Genomic DNA, 21,418 nt, shown 5'->3' with positions numbered 1-21,418 from the left:
GTCTTAATTCCAGTAACTCAGTCCAGTCCGGATTGCTCCCCACAGATCCCCCTTTCTTTTTATTTTTGGCATTGATACGCGCCTGTCCTCGGTGTCCCGCGGCACACACTCCGCTCTGCTCGCTAGAGCTGCCACAGGTTCTTACAAGTCCTATCAATCAGGCAAACCGAATCCGGGTCCTCTCTTCGCCATGTTGTGAGGAGGTTCTTAGGCGCTGATGCGTGCCTGTGTTCGGTGCCCTGCAGTGCATGCTCTGCTCTGCCTGCAGGGGCTTACAAGCCCTAACAATCAGGCAAACCGAATCCAAGCCTTCTCATTGCCGTATTGTGGGGGAGACTTATTAGTGTTGGTTCGTGCCTATCTTCGGTGACCTGCAGCTCATACTTTGGTCGAGCTGCTTGCTGGTGCTTACCGCCTTAAATCAGGCAGACCGAATCCAAGCCTCCTAATTGTTGCATTGTGGGGAAGCCTTACTAATGTTAATTCGTGCCCGGTCTTCGGTGACCTGCGGCGCATAAGCTGCTAGCCGCCCAGGTGCTCATCGCCTCACTCAATCAGGCAGACCGAATCCAAGCTCTCACATTGCAGTGTTGTAGGGAGGCCTTTCTATTTCTCTATTTCTCTATCTCCGGGCATTCCTATTTCTCCCATTTTACTTCTATCTTCCAGCATTCCTATTTCTCTCATTCTACTTCTAAACTTCTGTTTCTCTTATCCCTGCGGCTTTCCGGCGCCCGCCCCGAGACTGCTTCTCGGCGGCTTCCCGGCTCTGAGCCGCTTCAGCCCGCGCTTCTCCGATCTGCGCGGCTTCCCGGCTTTGCGCGGCTTCCCGGCGCCTCGCCCCGCGGCAGCTTCACGGCTCTGCGCGGCTTCCCGGCGCCTCGCCCCGCCGGCGGGTTCCCGGCTCTGCGCGCACGCTCCGCGGTCTCCACGCACTTCGCGCCCGCACCACGGCCTCGCGCCAGCCCCGGCGTTCCCCATCTATTCACGCCCCGTGCTCTCTGCACGCGGCGGCTTCCGCGAATGTTTCCGCCACCACCGGCATTCAGTCCAAGTTCCCCGGACTAACCTGGCGAATTCCAACCTGGCGGCCCACGTCTCTGGTTCCAGATCTTCGCCTCTTGCTCCCCGGGGTGACTTGAAGAATTCCAAGGTGGCTTATATCTCCGCCTCGGCCTGCACTCGCGGCTTCATCCTCCCTAACATTTTTCTCTACCCGGTATGTTTCCCTAAGTTTTCTTCCAACAATATTCCTCCCTCATTTCTCCTGGCCTCTCCCCACAGTCCGTATCCAAGTCTAAGTTTCTTATAGGTTTCACTTTCACTTTCAACCTGCAGTCCGTATCTGAGTCTAAGTTTCTTCTTGCTTTCACTTTAAATCCTAACTTCTTTCCCACAGTCCGTATCCGAGTCCAAGCCTCCTCCAGGTTTCACTTTCGCTTTCAATCTCCTAGCTTCCCCGCCATAGTCCGCATCCGAGTCTATGAAAGCTTTCACTTTCGCTTTCAATCCTAACTTCTTTCCCACAGTCCATATCCGAGTCTATGCCTAGGCTTTCAATAGCTTCTTCCGGCACCTAGGCTCTTTGCTAGTCTCTCTCTCCGGTATTTTCCTGCTTCTTCCCGTTTCTTCCCTCCTAAGTTTCCTATCCGTCCTAGGTTTCCTATCCGAGTTAGGTTTCCTATCCGAGTCACGGCACCATTATGTCGCTCCCCCTCTTCGTGGAGGAACGACACTAAACGCTGCCTAGGCTTCATATCCGAGTCACGGCACCATTATGTCGCTCCCCCTCTTCGTGGAGGAGCAACACAGGACCCTGCGCTGTTCTTTCGTCTGCTCGGCCCTCCCCGGGTTTGCTGCTGGTTCTTCCCGGGTTGGCTACTATCCCTTCCACCTCCGTGGAAGGGCAGTTCCCCCTGGCCGCATTCCCCACTTCCGCAGGGGAGCGGCACACCGCCGGCCGGCTTTTCTTGGGGGCTGCACGGGTTCCCTTAGATGTTCCCCATAGATGTTCCTGGTGCATGCCGTCTCTCTCCTCCTTTATAGTCCTCTTCCACCAATCCCAACTCAGCTGCCCACACGCTGAGTACGCTGCTCTCCTCCAATCAGGAACAAGTCCTACAGTTTATTAGCTGAACTGGAGGCAGCTGTGTAGAAGCTGTTTACTTCTCTCCCAGCGCCATATTGTGGGAGAGCAGATGCACAGAACAAGTCTTAATTCCAGTAACTCAGTCCAGTCCGGATTGCTCCCCACACAATTATGCCTCCAGGCTACCTCCTGCCCCTCATCCCATGGCCAGCCCTCTGTTCTGGAATCTTCAGCTGCTCCCCAGGGCCTTAGTAAACTGCTCTCCCTCTTTCCTGCCCGGGCTCGATGCTCCAGCTTGTGTCCATTGCACTCTGTCTGGTTTCTTCTTCTTGCCCCACGTTCCCTAGAAAGGTCTGGTGCATACATAGCTGTGGTCACCATCTATCAACAAGTGATTACAGGATCCAGCAGGGTGGCATAGCAGGTTAAGCCACCACCTGAGACGCTGGCTTCCCGTATCAGAGCATTTGAGTCCCAGCTGCTCCACTTCAAATCCAGCTTCCTGCTAACGTGCCTGGGAAGACAGCAGAACATGGCCTAAGTAGTTGGGCCCCTGCCACCCACATGGGAGACCAGGATAGAGTTCCTGACTCCTGGCTTTGGTCTGGCACAGCCCTGGCCATTGTGGCCATTTGGGGAAAGAACCAGCATGTGGAAGATATCTCTCTCTCTCTCTCTCTCTCTCTCTCTCTCTCCCTGTCTGTCACTCTTTCAAATAAGTAAAAATTAAATCTTAAGAAAAATAAAAATATAACAAGTGATTACAGAATCTTGTCATGTTCCAGTCCCATGAGGAATACAGAAAAACACGATTTCTCTTGCTCCAAAGAAGAGCAAAGTTCGTCCTATGGTTTGAATGTATCCCTCAAGATTGATGTGTTAGACACATGCTCCCCAGTGCAACAGCGTTGAGATGTGGCTCTTTAAAAAGGTGATTAGGGCCAGCGCTGTGGTGTAGCGGGTAAAGCTACCATCTGCAGTGCCGGCATCCTGGCTGCTCCACTTCTGATCCAGCTCTCTGCTGTGGCCTGGGAAAGCAGTGGAAGATGGCCCAAGTCCTTGGGCTCCTGTACCAGCGTGGGAGACCCGGAAGAAGCTCCTGGCTCCTGGCTTCAGATCGGCATAGCACCAGCTGTTGCGGCCATCTGGGGAGTGAACCAGTGGAGGGAAGATCTGTGTGTGTGTGTGTGTGTGTGTGTGTGTCTCCTTCTCTCTCTATGTAACTCTGACTTTCAAATAAATAAATAAAATCCCTTAAAAAAAAAGTAATTAGGTCATGAGACCCTGCCTTCATGTCTGGACTAATGCCATTATCTAGCAAGTGGGTTATGGTGGGAGCAGATTCCTGGTAAAATGATGAGCTGGTCCCCTTCCTTCTCTCACCGTGAGATGCTTTCCATCGTACTATGATGCAGCAAGAAATTCTTCACCACATGTAGCCCTCTGCATCTGGGACTCCTCACCCCCAGAAGAGGGAGCCAATAAATTTCTGTTCATTATAAGTTACCCAGGCAGGTGTACTGTCATAGCAGTACAAAATAGACGAGGAGGGGCAGGTTTTTGGTGCAGAAGTTAAGCAGTTAAGCCAACACTTGAGATGTCCACGTTCCATGTTGGAAAACCCGGGTTTGAGTCCTGGCCCTGCTTCCAATTCCAGCTTCCTGCTAATGCTCACCTTGCAAGGCAACCCTGGCCACCCACGTGAGTTCCCCATTGCTCCCGGGAGATAGGGAGAGGGCATGAGTACCAGGCACCTGGGGTTCTCATGAACACAGGCAAAATGGCTTCAGCAGGGAAGAGGTGGCTGGAGGGAGGACGGCACCAGAGCCAGCGGCACAGACAGCATCTGACAGGGATCTCGAAACTGGGGGAGCATCAGGAAAAGGAGAGAGCTGCCGTTTTGCTCTGCTTCCTAGCCCTGGGTGTAGACCTAGACCATGGCTCTGTCTTCCAGTGCTGAAGAGGAAGAAGGGTGAAGCAAAGGAGCGAGTTCCGGGCTTCGAGTCGGAAGGTCTGGACTTTAGTCCTAGTGTTAACAGACCAGGCACGTTGGCCCTGGGGAGTCCTTCGGTGCCTGTGGTCTCCAGCCTCCCTGGGGACCTGCGGCCCCTCGCAGGCAACCCCTGGTGGTGTGAAATCATGGCGCTACTTCAGAACCTCGGGCATGCACTGTGCGGCTGGCCTTCAAGCTCCTTCCCGGCTGGGGCTGTGCTGGGGAGACTTCCGCTCATTTTCCACGTTTCTGTTATTCTTCTTGGAGTCTGCTTTTGTGTGTGTGATTCAGAGCCTCGGGGGAACCCATGACAATCATGTGAGGTGAGTTTAACTCTGTACAGTTTAATTGCAGATTAGTAACAGGGTTTACCAGATGACTCTGCTTTTCCAAGGAGGCTGGGAAGGCATGTAAGGGTTTTTCATTGTTGTTGTTCTAAAATATTTAAAAGAGAGAAATATAAGTAGAAATTCTTGGTGTGTGTCCACATTGTAAAAAATAAATGGCCAAGAAGGTTGTTTTCTTTTAAAAATGTGTTAACCATGAGACTTTCCCCATCTCAGGAGATTTATGCTGTCAGGCCTGTACCCAGTGTTATGAGGTGCTACAGCTGGTTGGTGGCCAGATGAACTCGTGTCAATGTTGCTGTTTGAGGCAGAGCGGGCTGGGAGGGCTGTGACCCAAGGACATCGCAGACACAAATGTGTCACCAAAACCTTTTTTTTTTTTTTTGGTGTCTTTTTTTTTTACGGTTTGTGTATTTATTTGAGAGATAGTGAGAGAGAGAGAGAGAGAGAGAGAGAGAGGTCTTCCATCTGCTGGTTCAATCCCCAGATGGCCACAATGGCCATAGCTGGGCTGATCTGAAGCCAGGAGCCAGGAGCTTCTTCTGGGTTTCCCATGAGGGTGCAGGGGTCCAAGCACTTGGGCCATCTTTCATTGCTTTCCTAGGCTATTAGTAGAAAGCTGGATTGGAAGAGGAGCAGCCAGGTTTCAGACAGGCACCCATATGGGATGCCAGTGCCGCAGTTGAGGCTTAGCCTGCTGTACCATAGTGCCTGTCCCTCACCAAAACCTTTTGAGGAGCGGAGTGCTGCCCAGCTGCGGGGAGGGTGCTCAGCAGTCGTCAGCCAGCTGCTGCTTCCTGGTCAGCCCGAGTGGCATGAGCTTCTTCTGAGGCTGCAGCCTTGCCAGGGCAGCCTGAAGCCGATGACTGAGGGAGGCAGGGCTATCCAAGCCTGGCAGTTTTAGCCTAGCTGGAAAACTCTGGAAAGCAACACTTGCCCCAGGTTTCCCTGCTGGGTTGCCAAGGCTTGGTGGGGCCCACATTGTCATTAGCTTCTGCCTCAGCACCATCTTGCTCCCTCTCACATTCTTCTGTAGGTGTTGATCTCAATAAAAAGTTACACTCCCAACTTCCAGAGTCTCTAACCTGCAACAATTGACACTGTGATTGGTAGGAAAGCAAGCAATGAAGTGAGGTTTTGGAAGCAGGTCGCATGCCTTTGGACTGGCCGTGAGGACCCCATCACTGGTAGCAGATGGAACCCAGACTCTGCTGGCACAGGTGGCCATTCAATTAAATCTGTCACTGGGTTGAATCTAGAGTATTCACAAATGGGAATGAATGCACCAGCAGGTGCAATATGTTGGGCATTGAGCTTTGATGGGGAAAGTAGGAACAGGATACTTCAAAAAATTCATGGAAGGTAAGTTTATTTTGGTGCAAAAAATTTTGAAATCAGGGGCAGGCATTTGGCACAGCGGTTAAGACATTGCTTGCAATGCCTGCATTCCATACCAGAATGTCTCAGTTCAAGTCCCAGCTCTACTTTCAATTCTGCCTTTCTTATAATGCACGTCTTGGGAGGTAGCAGGTCACGGCTCAAATGCTTGGGTCCTTGCCACCAAGGTGGGAAACTGAGTTCTTGGCTCCTGGCTTTAGTGGGCCATTTCTGGCTGTTGCAGGCATTTGGGGTGTGAACTAGCAGATGGCTATCTCTCTCTCTCTCTCTCTGCCTTTCAAATAAAATAAATATAAGTGTGTAACTTTTTTTTAATTATTTATTTGACCGGTAGAGTTATAGACAGTGAGAGACAGAGAGAAAGGTCTTCCTTTCTGTTGGTTCACCCCCTAAATGGCCGCCATGGCCGGCACACTGTGGCTGGTGTGCTGTGCCGATCTGAAGCCAGGAGCCAGGTGCTTCCTCCTGGTCTCCCATGAGGGTGCAGGGCCCAAGCACTTGGGCCGTCCTCCACTGCCTTCCCAGGCCACAGCAGAGAGCTGGATTGGAAGAGGAGCAACCGGGACTAGAACCCAGCGCCTATATGGGATGCCGGTGCCGCAGGCGGAGGATTAACCAAGTGAGCCACGGCGCCGGCCCCAGTGCGAAACTTTTTAAACTTTTGAAAGTTCTGCTTGAAAAGGTCTTTTCAAAAAGCTCTTGGAAATGCATATTATGAAAAAACTATGCATCAATTTCAAAAATGCAAGATTTGAAATTTTTTGTATCAGACAAACTTATCTTTTAATTTCATTTTCCATGAACTCTTTAAAGTCTTCTGATATAAGCACAAAAGGACTGAGTGTGTATTTGTTAGTGTCACTGATACTCCAGAGAAAGATAAGGACCAGGAGCCGGTGTTTGGCACAGTGGCTTAAGTGACCTCTTGAGATGCTTACGTCCATGTTGGAATGCTTGTCCAAGTCCCAGTCACCCTGCTTCTGATCTAGCTTCCTGTTAATGTGCATCCTGAGCGGCAACAGATGATGGCCCTTGCCACCCATGCAGGAGACCCAGAAGGAGTTTCAGGCTCTCGGATTCCGCGTAGGCCAGCCCTGACTGTTGTGGGCATTTGGGGAGTAAACCAATGTATGAAAGTCCCCACCTGCTGCCGCCTTTCCAATAAAACAAAACTAAATAGATAAAAAAAATTTTTTAAAGGAAAGATAAGGAGCATCTGAGGGTGAAAGTCAGCTATGAAATCCAGGGGTAAAAACCAAGAGGCCTTTTGGATGCGGAGGAAGCTCATCCGCCCTGCTGTTTAGGGCTAATCATCCACGTGCTGAGCTTCAAGAAGATCAAGGCAAGTCTGTGCTAAGGCCACAGCCAGCTTAGGAAACCCTTTACCTCCTACAGATGGGGTGGAGACCTCTGATAGCGCATCGAGGCAGTCCTCACATTGCACAGGGTGCGGGTGTAAAAAGGACTGTGCAACCTGAAACCTGCAAAGCAATCTTTTTCTAAATGCAGACTTGAAAAGTTCATTTTTATTGGCAAATAAAATTGTAGGAGTATACATATCATACTCCATATCTTGATTATTATGAATAATGCTATGTGTAAAGCAGCATTAATAAGCATTGGAGAGAGTTTATAGCTGTTCTGTGACTTAAAAAACTTCTTGACAAAATATTAAAAACTGTCTTATGGCAGCACTATGTAAACAAAAACCATAGAAAGCTAACACTTATCACACTGTTTTATTTAAAGTTTTTTTTTTAAATATCCTAATAGGGAAGCCATTAAACTGAGACAGCTCCTGGTTTCCTATGTAAGTAGACTGGAATCCAACATAAACAGTGAAATGAAACTAGAGACTTAGCCAACCAGAAACCAACAACTGACCGCTAACTGAAGTCTTGACATTGTAAGTCAGTCAAGTACACTTCTTCGTCGTCCCTACGAGTTACAGCTCACTGCTAATGCTACTGCATCAGAGCACCCCGAGTCTCCTCTGGTTCTGAGTGTAACCTGATTCACCAGTAGTTCTTTGTTCAAAATAAGCTCTATTAAATTTATTTTGTCTAAAGATTTTCTTTTAACAGATTTGGTGTCAGAAGTGGGGTCTGGACAAAGATCTCCAACAGGTTCTAGGAACACTGAGTGACCGGTGATACATGCATGAAGTTTATTGCACACATTGTTATTTTGTTTGTTACTGGAGGCCATAGTGAGTCCCCTCTCAGGCTGAGTGCCAGAAATATTGTGGATTTTTGAAAGATTTATTTATTTATTTATTTACTTACTTATTTGAAAAGTAGAGTGATAATACGAATGAGAGACAGTTCCTCCTTCTATCAGCTGGTTCCCCAAATGCCCACAACAGCCAGGGCTGTTTCAAGCTGAAGCCGAGAGCCAGGAAGTCCATCTGGGTCTAAGACAAGGGTGGCAGGGACCCAAGTACTTGAGATACAATCTACTGCCTCCCAGGATGGGTTAGTGAGAAGCTGAATCAAAAGCACAGGGTAGCTGGGACTCAAACCAGACAATCCAACACAGGATGTGGGCAACCCAAGACGTGGCTCAACCTGCCGTGTTGCAATGCTTGCATCTGTGAATTGTGTTTTGAGCTCTCCAGACTTCACTTAAGGAATTATTGGGGTCCAGGCGCACACTGGATTTGATATTTAACTGGATTTGATCCAGTTAGAGGCCTTACGTAGGTACATTTTGACAGTGGGTTCTCCTGAATCAAAGGAAGCTGGCATCTATCTTTTGGCACTCCAGAAAATTTTATGTGCAAGAATTACGGACTAGGTGCCAGAGCTGTGGTGCAGCTGGTTAAGCTGCTGACTGCAATGCCAGCATCCCATGAGTGCTGGTTCAAGTCGTGGCTGCTCCACTTCCAATCCAGCTCTTTGCTAATGTACCTGGAGAAGCAGTGGAAGATGACCCAAGGACTTGGACACCTGCCACCCGCAGGGGAGACCTGGATGAAGTTCCCGGCTCCCAGCTTCAGCCTGGCCCAGCCCTGGTCATTGTGGCCATTTGGGCCATGAACCAGTGGATGGAAGATCTCTCTCTCCCTCTATCTCTTGCTCTCTCTTTAACCTGACTTTCAAATAAATAAATAAATCTTGAAGAAGAAGAAGGAAGAGGAGGAGGAAGAGGAGGAGAAAGACCTTCCAGAATCCTAAAGAAGCTTGTCTGAGTCGGGTTTTCATCATAATAACAAATACTTGAAAGCAGTTACTTAGGAAGGAAGAGGTTTATTTTAGCTTATGGTTTTAGAGTTTTACAGTCCAAGATCCGGTGGCCCCATTAGTCCAACATCCAATGAGGGTAGTAGAACACTCTCAGAGGGAGAATCACATAGCAAGCAGGAAGCAGACAGTCAGGAAGCCTGCTCTTCAGCGATCCTCTGTGCTGTGTCTCCTTACAAAGCACCCAGATTCACTCACAGGGGCTGTCCCCCAAGGACTCAGTTTCCAATCAATCACTTTCCAAGGCTCCACCTTCAGACAACATAATTGGATTAAGTTCCACCCATATCCCAATAACTTAAGACTAGACATGGAGCCTCTAACACATGGGCCTTTAGGAGACAACCAAACTCACATCCAAACTGTAACAGAAAAACCAGCTATCTAAATGTCCGTGGAGTGGATGCATAAGGAGTGGACTGTGGCAGACATGGAGATACACTGCCAGGCTCCCCCTTCAAGGAAGGATGGACACGCTACCCAGCTCCAGGGAGAGAGATCAACAAATAGCCTTTAACTGCTGTTTTCTTCAGGACTGCAGAGTCAGGAAACCACTTCCCCTGAGCTCATACCTTTCCCTGCTGACCTAGCAAGGAAGGAGAATAAAGACCCAGCCCTCCCGACCTGCCTCAGGCTGCAGCTTTTGTGGGGGCTGACAACACAGCCTAACTTCTTCTGTCCAACCCTGCTTTTCCCCGCCCTTTTATAGGTGTTGATTCCTGATAAACATCTTGGACTCTGAATTCCATCTCCTTGTCTGCCTCTGGAGAACCCAACCCACAGCAAATTATTTTTGTTCCAGAGATCTTGTTCAATAAGATAACTTGTCATGCAGGCTTCATCTTTTAATTTTATTTTAGAAGCAATTTTTTAAAAAGATGTGTATGTTTATTTGAAAGGTAGAGATAGAGGAGAGACAGAGAGATCTTCCACCTGCTGGTTCACTCCCCAGATGGCTATGTCAGGCCAAAACCAGTAGCCAGGAGCTTCCTATGGGTCTCCCACATTGAGTGTAGGGGCCCAGGGACTTGGGCCATCTTCCACTGCTTTCCCAGGTGCATTAGCAGGGAGCTGGATCAGAAGTAGAGCAGCTGGGACCCAAACTGGTGCTCTGATATGGGAAGTGGACACCCCAAGCAGCAGCTTGACCCTCTGTACCACAGCGCCCACCCCTACACTCCCTGTCTCTTGCCGCACAGTGCCCTGCACTGTCTCAAGACCTGCGAGCAAGGAGGCCACCAGATGTGGCCACAAGATCTTGGACCTTCAGAACTCTGGACCAAAATAAATCTCCTTTCTTTGAAAACCTACCCAGTCTGTGGTAGAAAATAGACTAAGTCAGAAATTGGTACTGAGAAGCAGCGCTGTTGCTAACAGCGACAATGAGTATCTGAAAGTGTGGTTGTGGCTTTGGAAGTGGGCAGGAAGGAGGAGCCGTCTAGAAAAGACCTAGAATGCGGTAAGCTGAGCATTGCAGGTGGTTCTGGTGCAGGCTCAGAAGCGGACAAGATTAGGGAAAAGCTAGAACATCTTGAGAGATTGGATAACTGGATGTGATGCAAATGAGGAAATAGTCTATCAAAAAATGGAGTACCGGCAATCCCAGTCACACTGTTGCAAACACCTTGGCTGACTGTGTCTGTGCCCTAGAGCTGTACGGACAGTCGGATTTAAGGATAAGGAACTGGGGTACCTGGCAGAGGAGCTATCCCAACAACATAGTATTTGGGCTGCTGCTTGGTTACTTTCAACAATGCACAGTAGGACTGCAGAGCAAAGCATGACCTAAAAGCAGAATGCATCATTGAAAGAAAAGCAGAGAGGTGAAATTTGAATATGTGCAACCTAACCAGGGAAGAAAGGAGCCAAGAAAAAGCAGGCAAGAGTATTTAGCACAGACAAAAAGAAGCGGGAAGCTCCACATCAGGACAATGGGAAAGGGGCCCAGATAGCATGTCAGGGATGTGTGAGGCCGCCTCTGCCCTCCAGGCACAGGGACCAAGGACACGAGGTTCCAGAGACCAGGCCCAGGGACTCTCCCTCTTGGAGCCCCTAGGGGTTCTGCTGCCTGATTCTTGGTGAAGTGGTCTATAGCAGCCACAGGCACTCAAGTGGGCCCGACTTCAGCACATGCCACCTCTCAGAAGGGAGTAAGCACCAGACCTTGGTGCCCCCACGGTGCTGATTCTGCAGGCACATAGAATGCAACAGCAGGGAGGTCATGGGGGCTTCTGCTGAGATTTCAAAGGTCCTGGGAGGCCAGCATGCCACCGAGAGAGAGCTCCTACTGTGGCGTTGTCTACTGAAGCAGTGAGAGCGGCATTGCCACCAAGACCCCAGAATTGCAGTGCTACCGGCATGCAATGCCAGCCTGAGCAACAGTTATGAGCTCCAAACTGGTAGAGCTAAAGCGTGCACTGAGCCCAGCAAAGTGATGCGGGCAGGGCTGCTTGAGGCCTTGGGGGCTCAATCCCTCCCCAGTGTGCACAGGGTGCTGGGCAGGAGACTTTCAGATTGGCTGCCATCCTGCTTGGTTTCAGGCTAGTTTGAACCAGTTACTCCTTTCTCCTTGTCTATTCCTCCCTTTTGGAAAGGTATGTGTACCCTATGCATGTCCCACCATTGACTGTATAGTTGTAGTAGGTAACCTTTTCACAGGGGCTCACAGCTGAAAAACCTTGCTTTGAGTCTCAGCTGAGGCTTTGGACTTGGACTTTTGAGTAATGCGGAATGAGTTGAGACTTTGAGACTGCTCGGATGGAATGGATACATTTTGTGCTGTGAGATGGACATGATCCTTGAGGGGCAGGGGTAGAATGCTATGGTTTCGACATGATTCTCCCCCCCAAAGATTCATGTATTGGAAGCTTAGTTTTCAGTGTGCTGATATTATGAAGGTGGTGGAACCATTAAGAGACGGGACTTTAGGCCGGCGCTGCAGCTCACTAGGCTAATCCTCCGCCTTGCGGCGCCGGCACACCGGGTTCTAGTCCCGGTTGGGGCGCCGGATTCTGTCCCGGTTGCTCCTCTTCCAGGCCAGCTCTCTGCTGTGGCCCGGGAGTGCAGTGGAGGATGGCCCAAGTGCTTGGGCCCTGCACCCCATGGGAGACCAGGAGAAGCACCTGGCTCCTGGCTTCGGATCAGCGCGGTGCGCCGGCGGCGGCCATTGGAGGGTGAACCAACGGCAAAAAGGAAGACCTTTCTCTCTCACTGTCCACTCTGCCTGTAAAAAAAAAAAAAAAAAAAAAAAAAAAAAAGAGAGAGAGAGAGACGGGACCTTAGGCCATTGGCAAAGTGTGCCTTTCAGAAGGATTACTGTGTCTGTTCCCAGTGTCCCTCTGGCTTTCTGTGTCATTGTGCAGTCCCTCCCTCTCACCTCTGCCCTTGACATTTGAGGCCATCTGCCTTGAGGTCCTCACTGGAGCCAAGGCAATGCTGCTGCTATGCCCTTCCCCCTCCAGAACTGTGAGGCGACAAACCTCTTTCTTCCTAAAGCACCCAGACTCAGGTCATTCATCAAAGTAATGAAAAGCAGACCCATCCCGCTTAGAACGGGGGTTCAGCAGAGTGATAGCGAGCACTAGGATCCTGCCTGACGGGTGCAGTGGCTGCTTTAGGGGCCCTCTGTCTGCCACCTCTAGGTTGTTGCAAGAGAACGGGTGGACAGGGACCCACCAAATCTTTCTTACTGAGAGAACGCAGTCGGTACAGGAGGCCTCCCAGGAAGCAGCCTCATAGCGGGGCAGGAACATGCTTAAGGTGCTCCACTGGGGCCCAGCATCCGGGTTGCTGCTGCTGCAGCTTCTGCCCCACGCACTGAGCACTGAGCTCAGGGGAGACCGAAAATCTACGAGATCTTCATGATTTTTCATCCAGGCAAAGAAACGGAAGCCCATCTCAGTGCCTTCTGCAGAGAGAGAGAGTTTGACTCTACACAAACTGCTGAGGACGCAGTCTGCTGGAGTACCCAGAGTGTATTCAAACACCAGAGCACTGATGTGTACTGTGAACTACCTTCATCCAAAGGACCCAGACAGCAAACGACCAACTCTGTTTCACAAGACTCGGATGTTTGGTGATTAGTGAGACAAGGGTTACAGAACACTGGGAGTTGGCCTGGCGCATGGGAGATGCTTCCAAAACACAGTTGTTACGTTTTGTGATCACCATTCCGGCTCTTCGGTGTAGTTAGGAAGACTCTGCTGTGAGTCAGCGCTCCTTGCGTGTTAAAGTGCAAGTGGGCTGCCTGGGATGCTTTTCCATTGAAAAGTCTGGCTCACATTCCTAACAAGCTCTCAGTGTGGCTGATACTGCTGGAGTGAGACCCACACTTGTGGGATGAAATGATCATTTCTACCCAGTTCTACCCCAAGAGTTGTGACCATGTTGTTTGTCAGCCTCAGCCCCCATCCAGCTATTCCGATGCTGTAAAACTCCCAAGATGTGCTTTCTCGATCAAACCTTCCTCCTACAAGATGATAGCCTTAACTGATTTATGGTGTCTCTGAAACTCGGAATCCAATTAAATAGGATTCTTTTTGTCAGGACTGGTGAGAGGACGGTTAGTTAACTTTAAGGCGAAGAAGGTGGAAAAATCATAATTTAAATATACCTCCTTTAAACTTTGAGTGGAAACATTTACATGGTGTCTGGAGGAGTGGTGCAGTGGGTTAAGCCACCACCATCTCCTATGAGTGCCAGTTTGAAACTTGGCTGCTATAGTTAGGATCCAGCTCCCTGCTAATGCACCTGGGAAAAAGCAGAGGATGGCCCAAGTACTTGGGGCCCTGCTGTCCACAAGGAAGACTTGGATGGAGTTCCTGGCTCTTGGCTTCGTCCTGGCCCAGCCATTTGAGGAGTGAACCAGCGGATGGAGGATCTCCTTTTCTCTACCTTTTCCTCTCTGTGTCATTCTCTTTTTTAAATAAATAAAATAAATCTTTTTTAAAATATTTAAAAGATTTATTTATTTATTGTTAAAGTTGTAGTTACAGAGAGAGGAGGGGAGAGACAGAGAGAAAGAGAGAGATTTTCCATAGCTGGTTCACTCCTCAAATAGCTGCAATGGCCAGGGCTGGGCCAGGCTGAAACCAGGAGCCAGGAACTTCATCCAGGTCTCCCATGTGGGCGCAGGGACCCAAGCACTTGGGCCATCTTCTGCTACTTTCTCAGGCACATTAGCAGGGAGCTGGATTGGACGTGGAGCACCTGGGACCTGAACCAGCATCCATATGGGATTTGTGGCATCACACACAGTGGCTTAACCCACTGCACCACAGCACTGCCACTCCCCCATTTTAAAAGACTTATTATTTGTTTGAGAGCCAATGTTACAGAGAGAGAGAGAGACAAGTAGAGACAGAGAGAGATCTTCCATCCACTGGTTCACCTCCCAAATGGCTGCAACGGCCAAAGCTAAGCCCATCCAAAGCCCAGAGCCAGGAACTTCTTCTGGGTCTCCCACAGGTGTTTAGGGCCTCAAGGACTTGAGCCATCTTTCAATGCTTTCCCAGGCATGTTAGCAGGGAACTAGATTGGAAGCAGAGTAGCTGGGACTCCAACCTGTGCCCATATGGGTGCTGGCACCACAGGCAGTGGCCTTACCTGCTATGATATAGTGCCAGCCCCAATAAATCTTTAAAAAAAATTGCATGTACGCTTGTTGACCAGTTTTTTGATGTGGGCCTCGTCCTTTTGTCCGATGGATGCCCTTTGTGAAGTGCTCTGCCTTCTTTTCTTATGCAAGCCACCCCTTTATAGACTGTTGAATCCTTCTAGAGTTCTACATGGTTTTCTGAAAATGTTACAGATTTCCTGACCACTCCTAATTTGTCCATTTTTTAAAAAAATTACTTACCAAAATATTATTGCTTTTCACAGACACCACAACTCTTTCATTTTGCTCTCAGATTTCATAATTTCTCAATTTAGCCAAACAGTTACAAGAACAAGGCCAGTGCCGTGGCTCAATAGGCTAATCCTCCGCCTGCAGCGTCGGCACACCGGGTTCTAGTCCCGGTTGGGGCGCCAGATTCTGTCCCGGTTGCCCCTCTTCCAGGCCAGCTCTCTGCTGTGGCCAGGGAGTGCAGTGGAGGATGGCCCAAGTGTTTGGGCCCTGCACCCGCACGGGAGACCAGGAGAAGCACCTGGCTCCTGCCATCGGATCAGCGCGGTGCGCCGGCCGCAGCACGCAGGCCGCGGCGGCCATTGGAGGGTGAACTAATGGCAAAGGAAGACCTTTCTCTCTGTCTCTCTCTCTCACTGTCCACTCTGCCTGTCCTGTCAAAAAAACCAAAACAAACAAACAGTTACAAGAACAAGCACACACACAAAAAATGTCTGGAAGCAAACAGAAGCAGCTATTCCTAAGCACATCGCTTAGCTGTGGAAGGAGTCTGGGTGGGGCCTGAGACAAGCTGATTCATGGTGCCGCAAAGATGTCCATGCCCTAAGCCCAGGCTCTCCATTCCAGATGGAGGTCTTCCATCCGCTGGTTCACTCCCCAGTTGGCTGCAACAGCCGGAGCTGTGCTGATCTGAAGCCTTACTAGAGAGATTTTTTTCAGGTGTGATGAAGAAGCTTCCCTGAATTATCTGGATGCCCAATGCTACCCCTTATAAGAGGGAGGCAGGAGCATCACTCAGTAGTAGGAAATATGACAATAGAAGAGGCTGCAGTGACCCCCACGAAGGGGTCACGAGCACAGAATGCCCATAGCCTCCAGAAGCTGAGAGAGAGAGAGAGAGAGGCAAGGAGACAGATTTTCCCCTCAGACCCTCTGGAAGGAATCAGTCAAGCCAACAGCTTGACTTTAGCCCCTGAGCCTGTTGGTGTGACTTGAGCTCCACTGCTATGGAAAAGTGAGTTTGCCTTATTTCAGTCCCCTGTGTTCGCGGTGGCTTGCTGCAGGAGTTGTAGGAACCAATGCATCACCCGTGGTCTAGGGGCCCTCCAAATGCAGTGCGCTAGCAAGGGCTGGGCGGGTCTGCCTGGCCACTGTAGTCAGCGAAGAGGAACTTAGAGCAGTTCTGCTGCAATTGATCTGCAACTTTACTTTCGCTCACCAATTCCTTCACACGTGTTGCCAGACAGATGGCAAGTTCTCCAGGGGTGTCAACACGTTCTTTTGCGGACTTTGAGTCTTGAGAGAGAGCATGTTAAAGATGGCAACTGATCACTAGAATTATTTGTAAATAAAAACAGAACTTTTGTGATTTATTCTTTAATATGTTTATTGGTGTTTTCCCCTGGGTCAAAACAATTGGATTCTCTACTGTGCTTAAAAAAAAAAATCCTTTAATCTTGGAGATGTAAGATGGAGAAAACATAGCAAAGGTTTTGAAGTTGTGTTGGTTTGCTTTCTGCTCTCAAAAATTCTGTGGGGGCTGGTGCTGTGGCTTAGCGGGTAAAGCCACCGCCTGCAGTGCGGGCATCCCATATGGACGCCAGTTCGAGTCCCGGCTGCTTCACTTCCTATTCAGCTCTCTGCTGTGGCCTGGGAAAGCAGTAGAAGATGGCCCAAGTCCTTGGGCCCCTGCACCCCCGTGGGAGACCCGGAAGAAGCTTCTGGCTCCTGGCTTCAGATCAGCACAGCTCCGGCTGTTGCAGCCAACTGGGAAGTGAACCAGCGGATGGAAGACCTCTCTCTCTCTCACTCTCTCTGCCTCTCCTTCTCTCTGTGTGTAACTCTGTTTTTCAATTAGATAAATCTTTTTTAAAAAATAAGTTAAAAAAAAAAACTCTGTGGCATTGGCTGGTGTTGTGGAGCAGTGGGTTAAGCCTCAGCTCACGCCTGCCAGCATCCCATATCGGAGCAGCAGTCCCGGCTGCTTCACTTCTGATCCAGCTTCCTGCACCTGGGAAGTCAGCAAATGGCGGCTCAACTAATGGGGTTCCTACAAACCACGTGGGAGACTTGGAGGAAGTCCCAGGCTCCTGGCTGTTGTGGCCATTTAGGGAGTGAACCAGTGAATGGAAGATCTCTCTCACTCTCTTTCTCTCTCTGTCACTCTCCCTTTCGAATAAATATATATACATAAAAACCTCTCTCTGTGGCCTTGGACCTATTGATTTTAATTCCTTCTTATGTAAAATGGAAATTATAATAGTACTGTCTTAGTTTGCTCAGGCTGCTGTAATAAGATACTAGAAACTGGGTTGCTTATTATAAACAAGAGACATGTGTGTCCTCAGGTCTGCAGGTGGGGAAGCCCTAGAGCAAGTGCTGGCAGAGTCAGTGTCCGGCTTACAGAGGCTCCTTCTCAGCGTCTCACATGGTCCCCAGCGTGAGCTGACTCTCCGGGGTTTTGCAATAAGAGGACCAGTCCCATTCAGGAGCACTCTACCCTCGAGATTCAATCAACTCCTCAAGACCCCGCTTTCTAATATCACCAACTTGGGAGTTAGGATTTCAACTTGTGAATCTGGGGAAACACATCAGACCACAACAAGTACCTATCTTATAAGTTTGTTGGCAAGAATGAAAAAAAAAAGCACCAAAAAATTGGCCCTTGGGTACCAAAACAGCAGTCGTGGCTCTTACCATTGGGTTGGTTGTTGACAGAGGTGATGCTCTAGAATTATAGGAGGGAGCAAAACAGGGGACACTGGCAGCAACAGGGCAGACTCTCCCAGCTTTTCTACTTTAAAGCCAGAGAGACTCCCTAAGATGTACAGAACAGGGAATGGCAGATAGGGCCCACAGTCAAACCTGGCCTGCCCCCTGTTTCCATGGGAACACAGCCCTGCCCATCCATTTACCTGTTGCCCATGGCTACTTTTGCACTGTATGGCATAGCTGAGGAGTTGGGATAGAGTCCTACTGGACACGAAACCTAAAATGCTTACTATCTGTCCTATTGCAGAAAAGTTTTACAACACCTGATCTAGAACACGTATTTTCAGGGAAGGATTAAGGCCCTAAGTGACTTTGTCCATAGTCACATGGGTAGTTAGGGACAGAACCAGGACAGAAACTGTAGGCGCCTTGACTGCCAGGCAGAGAAAGTGCTGGTTCTCCTCCCAATCCAGTTCAAAACACAGTCCCTCGGTAGAGTTTGGCTCTGATCTAAGTTTCTAGGGAAAAGCTGCCCAGGCACACCTCCGTTGGTTCACACCTTGTCCTGACTTGTGCAATTTGTGTATCTACCTGATTAGAAATGCTAACAGGAGTCCTTTATGTGGAAATAAAAGGACATTAAATAGTAATCTAAAACAAAGTGAAGCAATGGAGACCACTGGTAACTGTAACTGCACAGGTGAATACAAAGCCAGCATTGTTGTATTTTTATTTTGTATTTCCTTTCCCACATATGGTTTAAGATACAAATGCATAAGCAATAATTACAAATCTATGCCAATGAGCACCATCTTTTAAAGATGTAATTTGTGGCGACAACAATATAAATAGGGGATGCAGCCGTATGGAAGCAGAGTTTTGTACACTATTGAAGCTAAGGTGATATGAATTCACAATAGGTTGTTAGATACTTAAGAGTTGTAATCTCCAGGGTAACCACAAAAATTTAACTTACAAAATACAGAAAAGGAAATAAGAAGAGAATCAAAGCAGTAGACCACAAAAGGTCAATTAAACCCAATGGGAAGGAGTAATGGAGGGAGGGAAGAATTATGATTCCCTTGCCTAGTCCTCTTGACTTAACCTTTCCGTCCAGGTAATGACTATAAAATAAGGTAAAAATGAGATGTTGTGCATTTGGGAATATTTGAAAATGCTTCTCAAGTAACTGGGTGTCATAACAGGAGCCCACATAGGCTCCTCCCTGACTTTTAAGAATTTCCTAGTTGCAGGGTCTTTCAGTGCACTCCTGGTTTGCTCATTTCCTGTAGCAGTTCTGTGCAGTCACACCGCCAATGATCTAGCTGATTTATTTAGGTTTTATTTTGCTGCTGAAAGATCTTTGCTTTACCTTTATTTTTAACCATGTTCTTATACATACATTGTGTAAAAGATTCAAAATGCCTGAAGAAGCCCAGTGAACGACAGGAAACTAACTTGTACCATTCATGTTAACTCATGTGATTTTTAATAAAACTGAGTGCTACCAAGGCAAAAATTGGAAAGGAATTACCAGTTCTGTACAGGAAGAAAACCTAAGCTTGATTAAGCCAAGAGGAAAACCTGCTGGCCCCAGGCTTCAGGCAATCAAATTCTGCCATCAGTTCTTGGCTCTCTGTGTCTGGTTTGGCTCCTTTCTGAGACAGACTGTCCCCTGTGGTGACAAGATGGCACCAGCACTTGTGGCCTCACACCCTTCCAGGTTTAGGTAAAAAGACAGAGGGCAGAAGTCCTGGAATCCACTGTGATTAGATTGGTTATAGATCCTGGAGCATCTGGGGCATCCCAGATCCCAGGTACATGGACAGGCAGTGGGGGAGGGCAGCTCTCCTAAGTAACTCCAAGCCCTGTCACCAACAGAAAGGCATGGCTGCTGGGTGGACTCTAGGTATGCCATGTTGGATAGCAAGAAGACCACCAATGTTCACAGATTTTTTGCTCAGATGGCTCTGGGAAGGGGTGGGAAGACAGGTCAAGAAGAGAGTGAGAGCCCTAGGGTGCTGGAGGTAGCCACATCTTAGGTTCTCTAATCCATTATGCAACTGAAGAAACCGAATCCAAGAGTTCCACCTTTTTTGTTAGCACTGCAGGGAGGAAAACCCCCACATCCTGGCCTCTCAGGCAGTCACCCCATTAATTAATTAATCCTAGTAGAAAGATGTAATCAGAACTTACTACATGGCTTAGGACAAAGATCTTTCTCAGAAATGGACAAAGATCAGAACTTCTATATTTTTGATTTAAAATTCTGGCAGAGAGATAGACCAATAGAGCTCTCCCTTGGTTCACTTCCTGAATGTCAGAAATAGCTCAGGCTGGGCCAGGCCAAAGCCAGGACCTCAGAACTCAGTCTGGGTCTCCTACAGGGAGGATGGCAAGGACTCGACTGCCTGAGCTACCACCACTGCCTCCAGCGTGAGCATTAGCTGGAGGGAGAGGCAGAAGCAGACCCAGAACTCGAGCCCAGACCTTCCAATATGGGATATGACTGTCCCAAGTGGCATCTTAACTGGGGCACCACCCCGAACTTCAATTTTCTCCACCCCGCCATGTGTCCAGTACAATGCTGGCATATGGGGGCCAGTGCTGTAGCACAGTGGTTAAGATGCTGCCTGCAATGCCAGCATCCCCAGTGGGCGCCAGTGGGAGTCCCAGCTGTTCTACTTCTCATCCAGCTTACTGCCTGGGAAAGCAGCAGAAGATGACCCAATTCCTTGGACTCCTGCACCAACATGAAGACTCTGATGGAGTTCCAGGCTCCTGACTTTGGTCTGGCCCAACCCCAGCTGATGTAGCCACTTGGGAAGTGAACCAAATGGAAGGAAGCTCACTCACTCCCCTACCCTTTATCTGTGTGTGTGTGTGTGTGTGTGTAACTCTGCCATCAAATAAATAAATCTTTTTTAAAGATTTATTTTATTTATTTGAAAGAGTTACAGAGAGAGGTAGAGACAGAGAGAGAGGTCTTCCATCCACTGGTTTACTCCTCAGATGGCCGCAACAGCTAGAGCTGCACTGATCCGAAGCCAGGAGCAAGGAGCTTCTTCTGGGTCTCCCACGTGGGTGCAGGGGCCCAAGGAATTGGGCCATCTTCTACTGCTATCCCAGGCCAGGGCTTTAACCTGCTGTGCCACAGCGCCAGCCCCCATATAAATAAATCTTTCTTTAAAAAAGATGTTGGGGGGCCGGCGCTGTGGTTCAGCGGGTTAACGCTCTGGCCTGAAGCGCCGGCACCTTATATGGGCGCCAGTTCTAGTCTCGGCTGCTCCTCTTCCAATCCAGCTCTCTGCTATGGCCTGGGAAAGCAGTGGAGGATGGGCCAAGTCCTTGGGTCCTTGCACCCACATGGGAGACCTGGAGGAAGCTTCTGGCTCCTGGCTTCAGATCAGTGCAGCTCTGGCTGTTGCAGCCATTTGGGGAGTGAACCAACGGATAGAAGACTCTCTCTCTTGGCCAGCGCTGCGGCTCACTAGGCTAATCCTCCGCCTAGCGGCGCCAGCACACCAGGTTCTAGTCCCGGTCGGGGTGCCGGATTCTGTCCCGGTTGCCCCTCTTCCAGGCCAGCTCTCTGCTGTGGCCAGGGAGTGCAGTGGAGGATGGCCCAGGTGCTTGGGCCCTGCACCCCATGGGAGACCAGGAGAAGCACCTGGCTCCTGGCTCCTGCCATCGGATCAGCGCGATGCGCCGGCCGCAGCGCGCTGGCCGCGGCGGCCATTGGAGGGTGAACCAACGGCAAAGGAAGACCTTTCTCTCTGTCTCTCTCTCTCACTG

Source organism: Oryctolagus cuniculus, chromosome 6, assembly GCF_051225735.1.
Source record: "Oryctolagus cuniculus isolate XC-2025 breed Fujian yellow rabbit chromosome 6, ASM5122573v1, whole genome shotgun sequence".
Taxonomy (NCBI): domain Eukaryota; kingdom Metazoa; phylum Chordata; class Mammalia; order Lagomorpha; family Leporidae; genus Oryctolagus; species Oryctolagus cuniculus.
Note: the sequence above shows the minus strand (reverse complement) of the source record.